The sequence below is a fragment of the Typopeltis vanoorti genome, chromosome 2 (assembly GCF_054136105.1).
Source record: "Typopeltis vanoorti isolate ZY-2024b chromosome 2, IOZ_Tvanoo_1.0, whole genome shotgun sequence".
Taxonomy (NCBI): domain Eukaryota; kingdom Metazoa; phylum Arthropoda; class Arachnida; order Uropygi; family Thelyphonidae; genus Typopeltis; species Typopeltis vanoorti.
In genome coordinates, this window is record NC_143550.1 from 30,921,954 (window position 1) to 30,935,925 (window position 13,972).

The 13,972-nt window shown below is 36.2% G+C and overlaps 1 protein-coding gene across 1 annotated transcript in view; it reads right to left on the reverse strand.

The window, feature by feature from the left end:
• Positions 1-13,972, reverse strand: part of gry (trafficking protein particle complex subunit 11 gry) — a 550,052-nt gene that overhangs the window by 442,008 nt on the left and 94,072 nt on the right. The gene's annotated exons all lie outside the window — the stretch shown is intronic.

Sequence of the window (13,972 nt, forward strand, 5' to 3'; positions counted from 1 at the left end):
GCACACAGAAATATATTGACTACCTGCTTGCATTCACTCTGGTAGGAAGGTAAACAGACTGATTGTAAAAGTCAGGCTCCTACAGTCCTAACTGGCACCCATAGGTGCAGTGTTGGACACTTGCTGAAGGTCTCAAAATAATCTCCCAAATTTTTGGCATCGTGATGCAGCTGAATTTGGGGAATGTTGTGTTGTGGAAGATTCCAGAAATATTCTCTCTGATTTAAATCTGTTTCTGTATATAGGAGGGAAGTTTTTTCCTCCATTGGATCTGATGATCTGTATTCATGGCATGGTCTGCCACTCTGGAATAACTGTGGTGTAGATGAAGGGCATGCTTCTAGATGGATATTGGCAGTTCTTCTCATTTGTCCGAAGTATTTAAGCTTGTAGAAACAAAAAATGCTGTATTCTTTCAAATGAACTGATAAGGGTAACTAATTTTTGATAATGTCTAAAGGAGGTCTGTATATTATATTTTTTTTAAGGATGCATCAGATGAAGGGGATGGCACTGAAATTTTTGCATTCTGGATGTTAGGGGATTTGGGTTGGGCAGAGAGCTCTGTTAATTTTGTTAAGGGAAAATCAAATTTGTGGAACGGGTAATGTAATCTCAGCAGATGGTTCTGAGTGTTTTGATAACGCTATACTGCTGCGAGGGGATGATGGTGTGATAGGTGGTAGATGTACCTCCAGTACGAGTGAGTTTTCTGTAGACTGAAAAGGATAAGGAGTTGGGTAGCCCAGTAACTAGAGAAAGCAATAACTAAGGATCTGAAACGAATAAGGAGTTTGGTAGCCCAGTAACTAGAGAAAACAATAACTGTTTGCACTGCCTTGGCAGTGCAGACAGTTATTGTTTTCCTCTATAATGGTGAAATGGACAAATCAGTCTCCATATTGACAGTGCCCTTTCGTTGGAAATGCCTGAGTTCAAATCCCATGTAGGATATGGAGAATCTTTATAATGGCATTTCCTTTGAAGACAAATTAGCTGGTCTTATGTGGAGGTGTGTGTGTGAGATTTGTCCTTCTGGAAACTCAGGTTTTTCATTCAGCAAGACTAACAAGCTGACTTACAGACATTGCATGCTATGCAGAAAGGATTAACTTCTCAATCAGAGCATTAATAATTAGGATTCTGAGAAGGAAGCCAAGTTACTTAGCTACAACGGGCCACTCAGCTAAACATGTAAGAGTCTTACTGGAGGAGCCTGACTTTTACAATCAGTCTGTTTACCTTCTTACCAGATATCCGTTTTAGATATCTGATGGTGGACAAAATGAGCATATTAATTCTGGATAGCTGGTAATTTTACCATTGCCTGTTTAGATTTTTCCTACACATGTTCAGTTCATAATTTCTGGCATATGTTAACGTACTATCCCTTTATGATCATTACCCATGGGTTCCATGCTACTGATGGAACAGTAGAAGTAATGGAATAGTAAAGTAACAGTAGCACGGAAGAGTGCTATCGACGTCTGATGCTTGTTTCACCATTCTTTGCCATTTCTTTCTGTCCATTGCCAGACGACTCAAATCCTGCAAACTCTTTTCACACCACTCCTTCGCATCATCCCCAGTCTCATCTTGATTGTCCTCTTCTGTTTATACCATCCATTATACCAAGCATCAAGGGTTTCATCTTTCTACTTTTATCCAATCTGCAGATATACCCAAAAAGCTTTAATTTCCTTCATTTTATTTTCTGCATTAGATTCTCTTTGCAATTTACTTTGCTATACAGTTCTTTATTTACCTTCTGCACCCATCCAATTCATAGAATCTTTCCATAACATATTCTTTTGCAAGCTATAAAGAGCACTTGTGACTATGCATGCTTGCAGCATTTCCAGCTTTATGGGAAGGCTCATTGATTTGCTTTTGTTATTCAAGACATTCTCTTTTTTATGGATAAATTGTGTGTCATGTTGCTCTCTAGGTATGTGAAGTTATTAACCTCTTCCAGCTGTTGTCCATTGACGTTTATTTGTTTTTCATCTTTGATCCTCTTCTCTCCATATATCACTTTTTCCAATGTTCATTTTCAACCAATTCATCTTTCCTTCTTTCATTTAACTTCAGCACCATTCTTTCTAGTTCTTCAATAATGACTGTCATCTGCAAATTGTCAATTATTTATTTTTGTCCCTTGAATAGAAATTCAAGATAATATCCTTAATTACAGTCATTATTCTTTCCAAAAGCATGATAAAGATACTTGGGGATACTTGGTTTCTTTGGCTCTTTCCCCTTGTTGTCCAGATGCATCTTACTATTTCTCCAATTTCTCATGTAAGCCTCTGCATTTTCATTGATTCTCTGCAAGAAGCATCAAGTTCCTGCCCACTCCACTTTCTGATCTATATTGTTGAATGCTTTCTGAAAGTAAACAAAACATGTATGAACATTAATTTACGTATATCTCTCTTTACTATTAATCTTAACATTAATATTTGGTGCACAGTACTTCTGTCTCTTGTAAATCCTGCTTGCTCATCTTCCAGATTTTCTTCCATTAGTTTCCACATTCTTTCTGTTAATATCATCACGAGTACTTTTTTTCACAAACTTGTTAGAACAGTTGTTCTGAAATTTTTGTAGGCCATCTTGCTTCCTTTTTGTTAATGGTATTAGGATTGATCTTGTCCATTGCTTTGCCTTTGTCTCAAACGATGTTACACAACTGATATACAGGTATCCCTTGCTTAACCCAGTTTTGCTTGCTTAACGCGGGGTTTGATTAACGCAGTGAAATTAATTGCGGCAATCCCTTGATATACGTGGCAAGAGTTTTGATTAATGTGCCTTTAACCCTGCAGAGCTCACAGCTGATTTGACAGATACATGCAAAATGTTTAATATAAATATTTTTATGCAATTCAGTGTATAGCTTGGTGGTCATGAGTAGCTGTGTATTCATATGTTATGAGTGATATTCCGCACTTTTTTGCTGTCAGTTTGGTTTAACATATGTTATATAAAGGTTTGTGATATTTGAGAGTAAATTGTATCTGAGAGATATCGCGACCTCCGATGTCAGTATAGTATGCATCTTTGGAAATTATGGAGACAACTACCGTGTTTGAATAAAAACTTTAGTTTACTATTACTAAAATTTTACAATTCGACATTTCGACCTTTATGTCAAGGTCATCTTCTGGAGTGTACAAATATACACAGGAAACAAGCTATACTACAATCATACTGGTTCGTTAAAGACACTGACTAACCGCTACCACAATTGTTGGCCTGACCTCTGGTGAAAAAAAAAAAAAAAATTATACATCAACGCTAGAGTCCTATTATTTGTGTTGTTTACTATATACATATATTAACATCATTCCAGCCAGTTGGAGTGGAATGGTTTCTAATAATAACAGATTGGCTAGAGTCCTGACTTATGTTGAATCTTTCAAATTAGGTTGGCTGAATGTGTGCCATCCAGATCCTTGGAATTTTCATACCATCTTTATTGTTGATATTTGGGTGGTTTATCAGGATTTCGCAGGATTCTTTAAATTTTCTTTCATACCATGTTTTTGTGCGGTGTAAGGAGCAGGTGCTTTTCCAGTTGATTTGGTGTAAGGTGTTGAGTGCGTGGTCTGAGAGGCCTGCTTCACCATAATGGTTATATTTAATGTGTCTAATGTGTTCTTTTTTGCGTATAGGGATTGTCCGTCCTGTTTCACCAATGTACGGTAAGTTACAGGTGCAGCGGATGCAATAGACTTCAGGATGTGCTAATGGGAGGAGAGGATCCTTAGAGGAGCTGAATATGGTTTTAAGTTTAGTGGGTGGTTTAAAGGTGGCATTGAGGTTATAATGTTGTAGGATTCTGTTGATTTTTTCCGATAACCCTTTAATGTATGGGGTGGCTATGGTTTTACTGTAATCTAGATTCGTTTTTGTTGTGGTTTTATAGAGTATTTTATTGACAGTATTTTTGTTATAGCCATTGTTTATGAATGGTTATATTTAATGTGTCTAATGTGTTCTTTTTTGCGTATAGGGATTGTCCGTCCTGTTTCACCAATGTACGGTAAGTTACAGGTGCAGCGGATGCAATAGACTTCAGGATGTGCTAATGGGAGGAGAGGATCTACCGAAAACCGACACACACGGGCCAATACATACATGCGAATTCATATCACCACCCAGCACAAAAATATGGAGTCATAAACACCCTTAAAAACAGAGCCACAACTATTTGCTCTAACCAGCAAGCCCTGAAACAAGAACTAAAAATCATTAGTGACACATTCATAAACAATGGCTATAACAAAAATACTGTCAATAAAATACTCTATAAAACCACAACAAAAACGAATCTAGATTACAGTAAAACCATAGCCACCCCATACATTAAAGGGTTATCGGAAAAAATCAACAGAATCCTACAACATTATAACCTCAATGCCACCTTTAAACCACCCACTAAACTTAAAACCATATTCAGCTCCTCTAAGGATCCTCTCCTCCCATTAGCACATCCTGAAGTCTATTGCATCCGCTGCACCTGTAACTTACCGTACATTGGTGAAACAGGACGGACAATCCCTATACGCAAAAAAGAACACATTAGACACATTAAATATAACCATTATGGTGAAGCAGGCCTCTCAGACCACGCACTCAACACCTTACACCAAATCAACTGGAAAAGCACCTGCTCCTTACACCGCACAAAAACATGGTATGAAAGAAAATTTAAAGAATCCTGCGAAATCCTGATAAACCACCCAAATATCAACAATAAAGATGGTATGAAAATTCCAAGGATCTGGATGGCACACATTCAGCCAACCTAATTTGAAAGATTCAACATAAGTCAGGACTCTAGCCAATCTGTTATTATTAGAAACCATTCCACTCCAACTGGCTGGAATGATGTTAATATATGTATATAGTAAACAACACAAATAATAGGACTCTAGCGTTGATGTATAATTTTTTTTTTTTTTTTTCACCAGAGGTCAGGCCAACAATTGTGGTAGCGGTTAGTCAGTGTCTTTAACGAACCAGTATGATTGTAGTATAGCTTGTTTCCTGTGTATATTTGTACACTCCAGAAGATGACCTTGACATAAAGGTCGAAATGTCGAATTGTAAAATTTTAGTAATAGTAAACTAAAGTTTTTATTCAAACACGGTAGTTGTCTCCATAATTTCCAAAGATGCATACTATACTGACATCGGAGGTCGCGATATCTCTCAGATACAATTTACTCTCAAATATCACAAACCTTTATATAACATATGTTAAACCAAACTGACAGCAAAAAAGTGCGGAATATCACTCATAACATATGAATACACAGCTACTCATGACCACCAAGCTATACACTGAATTGCATAAAAATATTTATATTAAACATTTTGCATGTATCTGTCAAATCAGCTGTGAGCTCTGCAGGGTTAAAGGCACATTAATCAAAACTCTTGCCACGTATATCAAGGGATTGCCGCAATTAATTTCACTGCGTTAATCAAACCCCGCGTTAAGCAAGCAAAACTGGGTTAAGCAAGGGATACCTGTATATCAGTTGTGTAACATCGTTTGAGACAAAGGCAAAGCAATGGACAAGATCAATCCTAATACCATTAACAAAAAGGAAGCAAGATGGCCTACAAAAATTTCAGAACAACTGTTCTAACAAGTTTGTGAAAAAAAGTACTCGTGATGATATTAACAGAAAGAATGTGGAAACTAATGGAAGAAAATCTGGAAGATGAGCAAGCAGGATTTACAAGAGACAGAAGTACTGTGCACCAAATATTAATGTTAAGATTAATAGTAAAGAGAGATATACGTAAATTAATGTTCATACATGTTTTGTTTACTTTCAGAAAGCATTCAACAATATAGATCAGAAAGTGGAGTGGGCAGGAACTTGATGCTTCTTGCAGAGAATCAATGAAAATGCAGAGGCTTACATGAGAAATTGGAGAAATAGTAAGATGCATCTGGACAACAAGGGGAAAGAGCCAAAGAAACCAAGTATCCCCAAGTATCTTTATCATGCTTTTGGAAAGAATAATGACTGTAATTAAGGATATTATCTTGAATTTCTATTCAAGGGACAAAAATAAATAATTGACAATTTGCAGATGACAGTCATTATTGAAGAACTAGAAAGAATGGTGCTGAAGTTAAATGAAAGAAGGAAAGATGAATTGGTTGAAAATGAACATTGGAAAAAGTGATATATGGAGAGAAGAGGATCAAAGATGAAAAACAAATAAACGTCAATGGACAACAGCTGGAAGAGGTTAATAACTTCACATACCTAGAGAGCAACATGACACACAATTTATCCATAAAAAAGAGAATGTCTTGAATAACAAAAGCAAATCAATGAGCCTTCCCATAAAGCTGGAAATGCTGCAAGCATGCATAGTCACAAGTGCTCTTTATAGCTTGCAAAAGAATATGTTATGGAAAGATTCTATGAATTGGATGGGTGCAGAAGGTAAATAAAGAACTGTATAGCAAAGTAAATTGCAAAGAGAATCTAATGCAGAAAATAAAATGAAGGAAATTAAAGCTTTTTGGGTATATCTGCAGATTGGATAAAAGTAGAAAGATGAAACCCTTGATGCTTGGTATAATGGATGGTATAAACAGAAGAGGACAATCAAGATGAGACTGGGGATGATGCGAAGGAGTGGTGTGAAAAGAGTTTGCAGGATTTGAGTCGTCTGGCAATGGACAGAAAGAAATGGCAAAGAATGGTGAAACAAGCATCAGACGTCGATAGCACTCTTCCGTGCTACTGTTACTTTACTATTCCATTACTTCTACTGTTCCATCAGTAGCATGGAACCCATGGGTAATGATCATAAAGGGATAGTACGTTAACATATGCCAGAAATTATGAACTGAACATGTGTAGGAAAAATCTAAACAGGCAATGGTAAAATTACCAGCTATCCAGAATTAATATGCTCATTTTGTCCACCATCAGATATCTAAAACGGATATCTGGTAAGAAGGTAAACAGACTGATTGTAAAAGTCAGGCTCCTCCAGTAAGACTCTTACATGTTTAGCTGAGTGGCCCGTTGTAGCTAAGTAACTTGGCTTCCTTCTCAGAATCCTAATTATTAATGCTCTGATTGAGAAGTTAATCCTTTCTGCATAGCATGCAATGTCTGTAAGTCAGCTTGTTAGTCTTGCTGAATGAAAAACCTGAGTTTCCAGAAGGACAAATCTCACACACACACCTCCACATAAGACCAGCTAATTTGTCTTCAAAGGAAATGCCATTATAAAGATTCTCCATATCCTACATGGGATTTGAACTCAGGCATTTCCAACGAAAGGGCACTGTCAATATGGAGACTGATTTGTCCATTTCACCATTATAGAGGAAAACAATAACTGTCTGCACTGCCAAGGCAGTGCAAACAGTTATTGTTTTCTCTAGTTACTGGGCTACCAAACTCCTTATTCGTTTCAGATCCTTAGTTATTGCTTTCTCTAGTTACTGGGCTACCCAACTCCTTATCCTTTTCAGTCTACAGAAAACTCACTCGTACTGGAGGTACATCTACCACCTATCACACCATCATCCCCTCGCAGCAGTATAGCGTTATCAAAACACTCAGAACCATCTGCTGAGATTACATTACCCGTTCCACAAATTTGATTTTCCCTTAACAAAATTAACAGAGCTCTCTGCCCAACCCAAATCCCCTAACATCCAGAATGCAAAAATTTCAGTGCCATCCCCTTCATCTGATGCATCCTTAAAAAAAATATAATATACAGACCTCCTTTAGACATTATCAAAAATTAGTTACCCTTATCAGTTCATTTGAAAGAATACAGCATTTTTTGTTTCTACAAGCTTAAATACTTCGGACAAATGAGAAGAACTGCCAATATCCATCTAGAAGCATGCCCTTCATCTACACCACAGTTATTCCAGAGTGGCAGACCATGCCATGAATACAGATCATCAGATCCAATGGAGGAAAAAACTTCCCTCCTATATACAGAAACAGATTTAAATCAGAGAGAATATTTCTGGAATCTTCCACAACACAACATTCCCCAAATTCAGCTGCATCACGATGCCAAAAATTTGGGAGATTATTTTGAGACCTTCAGCAAGTGTCCAACACTGCACCTATGGGTGCCAGTTAGGACTGTAGGAGCCTGACTTTTACAATCAGTCTGTTTACCTTCCTACCAGAGTGAATGCAAGCAGGTAGTCAATATATTTCTGTGTGCCCATTAAGATACCTGTATGAAATTTTGGCTTATTAATCTAATTAGTTAAATACATTTAGTTACTTAAATATTAGTTTTAAATATCTGTTTTTTTTCTCACTGAACATCAACATGAGTGAGTTCTGGTCTGCCTGTTGTATTAAATGTATAACAGGTTTAAAATTTTTCATGAATAGAATGTATATAAATAAAAACATCATTGTAATTTTATACTTTAATTTATTGATGCTTTCCATTCTATTGGTTAATACTATTATCATTATTACGACAATTATAGCCTGTTTATGTTTAGGAGTGTCCCTTATTTTAAATACATTGGCTATTTTACTCAAAAAAATTTATATATATATATTTTAGGGCATTATGGGTGAGTATTGAGGGCAATTATAGCAGAATAAAAGAGGAGGAAAAATTTTGTACATACCTTTTTGATATTAGGATGTCTTCAAATTCCATGTTCCTGCTGAAGGTTGTTTATAACAAGGGGTAAGGGTGTGTGTGTGGGGGGGTTTGACACAGGAAGAATATATTGGAAACCTGGGTTTATTTTAATAATATATATATATATATATATATATTATTGTGTTCAAGGGTGCTTTTTTGGGGGGAAAGGGTTTACTTATGGGAAAACTGGGGAAGGGGAGAACGTTAATGGGGTGCAAACCGTTTCGGTTGACTGACCATCATCGGAACATTTTCGGAATGAATGTAGGGCTATGTCATGACTTCAAGTTGAATCTGCCAAATAAGGGCATTTGTTGTCGCTAAATGGCCGGAGGCGTGGCCTGATTTGTAAGTTATGGATCAGCCAACATTCAGAAATTAGGTAGGTCGGTGGACATTGATTGAGTTTCATCGCATTTTATGGCAATTGTTTCGGATATTCTAAGCATTGTTGTCTTGTTTGTCTATGATTTAGCGACATTTAGTGACAACAAATGCCCTTATTTGGCAGATTCAACTTGCAGTCATAACATAGCCCTACACTCATTCCGAAAATGTTCCGATGATGGTCAGTCGACCGAAACAGTCGCACCCCATTCACGTTCTCCCCTTCCCCAGTTTTACCATAAGTAAGCCCTTCCCCCTCAAAAAAAAATCTCCCTTAAACACAATAATATATATATATATATATTTATTTATTTATTATTAAAATAAACCCTGGTTTCCAATTTATTCTTCCTGCGTCAAAACACACACCCACACACACTCCCCTTCCCCACTTGTTATAAACAGCCTTCAGCAGGAACATGGAATTTGAAGGACATCCTAGTATCAAAACTAGGTATGTACAAAATTTTTCCTCCTCTTTTATTCTGCTATAATTGCCTTCAATACTCACCCATAATGCCCTAAAATATATATATATAAATTTTTTTGAGTAAAAATAGCCAATGTATTTAAAATAAGGGACACTCCTAAACAAAAACAGGGTATAATAGCCATAATAATAATAGTGTTTAAGAGTAGCAGCATGGGAATTTTCCCCAGAAACAATACCTAACTATTATAATTGTTTTTTGTTGTTGTTGTGTTTTTATGTGGTTCCCACCCACAAAAGGATGGGAACCACATATTAGTATATCTATTAAACCAATATTGAGGCTATGAGGGAGGAGTATTACATCTGTAAATTATATGTTCTGATGGACTAGAATGTTTTATGAAACGAAAAATATTGGTATGAAGTGATATGTTGCATATATGTGCAATCACAGGATTTTTCATTTTGTTTAATATCTTACAGGATGAAAAATCCTGTTATAATAATTCTATAAGAAATATTATATATGTTGACATTATTTTTTTATTGTTTGGTCGGAAACGTTCTCATGGCCAAATAATAAAAAGTAATATCAACTCATATTTTACTGGCCACCCATCCTAAGCTCCAAGTTTAAAACCTTGACATATACGAGGGACAACCAGAAAGTAATATTTATGCGCGTGGATAGGCTTATCTGTTCGTCAGACATGTTGTAATAGATTTCACGGTATGATATGAACACAGATGGATAAGAAAATAACTATTTATTAACTTAGAAGCTAATATATGCTGGATATAATACCAGCGAAATATTAGCTTCTAAGTTAATAAACAGTTATTTTCTTATCCATCTGTGTTCATGTCATACCGTGAAATCTATTACAACCAGAATATAAGTTCCATTTTTAAATATTTTCACTGCAGTGCTGCAATCGTAATGGTGCGCATGCGTGCTGAGTTTGTTGATTCCTTAGCAAGCCGTTGGTGCCATTTTCAGACATTCTCGCAGTGCATATGCTTCTTGGTGTGCGTTTATAATGTCTAAGAAAATCGAATCACCTGCCACATATAAAATCGAATCGCCCGACGTATGTGAAATTAGGTCAGTTATCTGTTTCTTGAATGCGAGGAACGTTAAAGTAGCTGAAATTCATAGGCAAATTATTGAGGTTTATGGAGAACACGCAACAAGTGATTTGATGGTACAAAGATAGGCAAGACTTTTTAATGAAGGAAGGACAGGTGTATACGATGATGAACAGAGCAGGCAACCATCTTTAGTGACTGACGATTTGGTGTGTCCAGTTGAAGAGAAGATTCGACAGAATAGGGGTTTCACTATGATGTAACTCTCACTGCAATTTCCAGAAGTTTCACATTCATGTCTTCATGAAATTGTATAGGAGAAACTGAATTATCCGAAATTATGTGCAAGGTGGGCGCCGAAGTTGCTTACAAAACAACACAAAGTGAATCGGCTGGGCAGTGCATTGGAATACTTGACACGTTACATGACGATGCTTTCCTCAGCAGACTTGTCACCGGGGGTGAGACTTCAGTGTCGCATACAACCCCTGAATCTAAACAACAGTCCATAGTGGAGGCACACCTCATCACCAGTCAACACAAAATTGAAGACAATGGTTTCCACTCAGAAAATCATGTGCACTGTGTTTTGGGACAGACAAGGAATTTTGCTGGTAGACTTCTTGGGTCAAGGCTCCACAATCAATGCGAGTATGTACTGCCAAACCCTTAAAAAATGCATCGTGCAATCCAGAATAAATGATGTGGTATGCTTACCAGGGGCATGGTTTTGATTCATGATAATGCTCACCCATACACACAACAACTTCTCGTCACCTTCAGCTGGGAACAATTCCATCATCCCCCCATATAGTCCTGACTTCACACCAAGCGACTTTCACCTGTTCAAACATCCGAAATCTTTCCTTGGTGGCCAGCAGTTTCAAGACAACGACAAGGTCAAAGAAGCAGTCAACACGTGGTTTGCGTCACAGGCGGCAACCTTCTACAACCAAGGTATACAACTCTTGGTGCCCCATTATGATAAGTGCCTGAACAATGACGGAAATTATGTAAAAAAGTAGTGAAAGATGTCTACTTTAATTGTCAATAACGTTTTTTCTGTAAGTATATTTTTGTTTCTCTGACAGCCCATCGGAACTTACTTTCTGGACATGACATCCATTGTATAAGTTGGCAATCTGAAGGAAGACCGATAAGCCCACGGTAATCTGTTTCTGGTCACATATTCAAAGAAAAAAAGCAGTTCCTTAAACAATATCTATTGATATTGTGTTAAATCTGTATGTTGATTAGAAGTTAAATTAATAGATAGACTTGTTACTTGGTAAGAGAGCTGTCAGCTCATCTAGGCATCTCATCTCTCGTTGTAATCAAAATCTACTAAATATTTTACATGAAAGACTGTTCTGCCTTATGCATATATGGTGTAAATAGTTTTGATAAATATGAAGTACAAGTCAAACATTTTGAGAATTTATTCATAAACAAATCTTACTTGCATGACTACTTTGTCTTACTAATCTAACCTCAACTGCTGTAGCGAGTTCAGTCATTCTGTCTGAAAACAGCACTAGAACTATACCAAGAGATAACATCATTCAGCACTGATGTTACATTCAATATGATTTTTTTTTAAGAAGAGTGAGTAAAGCATTACTATTTAATTTTATGTAAGAAATTGGCACAGTTAGCAAGACCACTGCTGTCATGACAAAACCAGTCACAGCTATTCCATTTTTCTTTTCTCATTCATCATATATCCTCTTGCAATCATTTTCATCCTAAAGCAAGATCACTCATCAAGATCTCATTAGTGGCTCTACTGATCCACCAATGAGATCTTGATGAGTGATTTTTTTGAGTCATTCAGTGAAATTTAGAATAATATTGCAAATCACTCAAGAGTTTTTGGAGAGAAGCACCAACTGCACCTTAATAAAGGTTGAAACCAGTGTGGCTAGTGGCTCATACCATAATGCACAGCATTATACACACCTAAAAGAATGTGTGCATTGCATTATAGCAATTAACATCAAGGCATTAGTCTCCTTTTACAAGTAGTCTAGTCATGAAGATACTTCATACACAAACATTGTTTGCTTAGACTTTGATAAAGGATTAAACAATATAATTTCCTGCCATCTTTAATTTAATTTATAACCAAATGTAAAAACTTTCAAGAATCTTTTGTAGTTGGATTATCATCATCATTCTCATCAAATTCCTGACCTGTACACTCCTTGAGGGTACATGTTTTTAATATGATATCGTACAATATCCTCGTTTTTAATATGATATTGCCACTGATGTCATCTGTTCATGCCTCTAATCTTTCTGAGGACTCTCATATCTGTGGTCTCTAGTCTTTGGTCAAGTGTTTTACTTCTGACCCAGCTCTCAGATCCATAAGTTAAAACTGGTTTTTCGCTTATGGATCCTTTTCACTTGTATACAGCTAATTTAGTGTTCGACTAATTTTTCTCTTATTCCATATGAATTTATTCAATTCACTTCCTACCATACCAGCTTTGTTGATTCTGCTGTCTATTTCATATTTAATTTACCATCTTCACTAAAAATCATGCCTAAGTAGCTGAAATGTTTTACTTGTTCCACAGGTTCCCCGTTCACAACGCAGTTGACATTTTCAACGATTCTACCTATTTTCATTGGATTATCAATTTAAAAATAAAAAATCTGCACCAGTAGCTAAATGAAGCATCTGACAACAGTCAGGATATCCCACTTGACTAGTTAATCTTCTGCACTACTTGCAACTGGTACATTAGTTCTCTCTTTAAAGGTTACAAGGTGGTCAAGCATTCATAGTGAAGAATTTATGGAGACAAAAACACAAGTGTTGGAATAATTATTTTAATTATAATTAAGAAAATAATATTGAACACTTAGCCATGAACCCCTTCCACTGATAATTGGAAGAAGAGGTAGATGTTTTATAGAAATGCAGTAGAGATAATAATACTTGAAAAAACAGTTTAATGCATGTAAGGAAAATTAAAATTTATTAACAATTACTATACATTTTGCTCACTGATGCAACATTCAAAATATTAACACAAGAATGGGTCAGACAGCATAAGTATATTTCCACATCTCATGCTATTTGACCTATTCTTGTGTTAATATTTTGGATGTTGTAACCAATTCTTTTTTCGAGTATTATTATGGGAGAAGAGGTGTTTTCTTAATGGCTTTTGAAATCCAAAAAGAAAGACAGAAAAACCTATTCTCACCTGACACTGTAGAACTCTTTCTTCAGTGTAGCACTGTTGCACAATGATGCAATACAGTTTTCAATTTCATTTAACCAATACACTTTTCAACTTTGCAGTAATCAACACTAGAAGGCCTAGTTTCAAAGGGAATTTTAATTTAATTTTAAAGTGACTA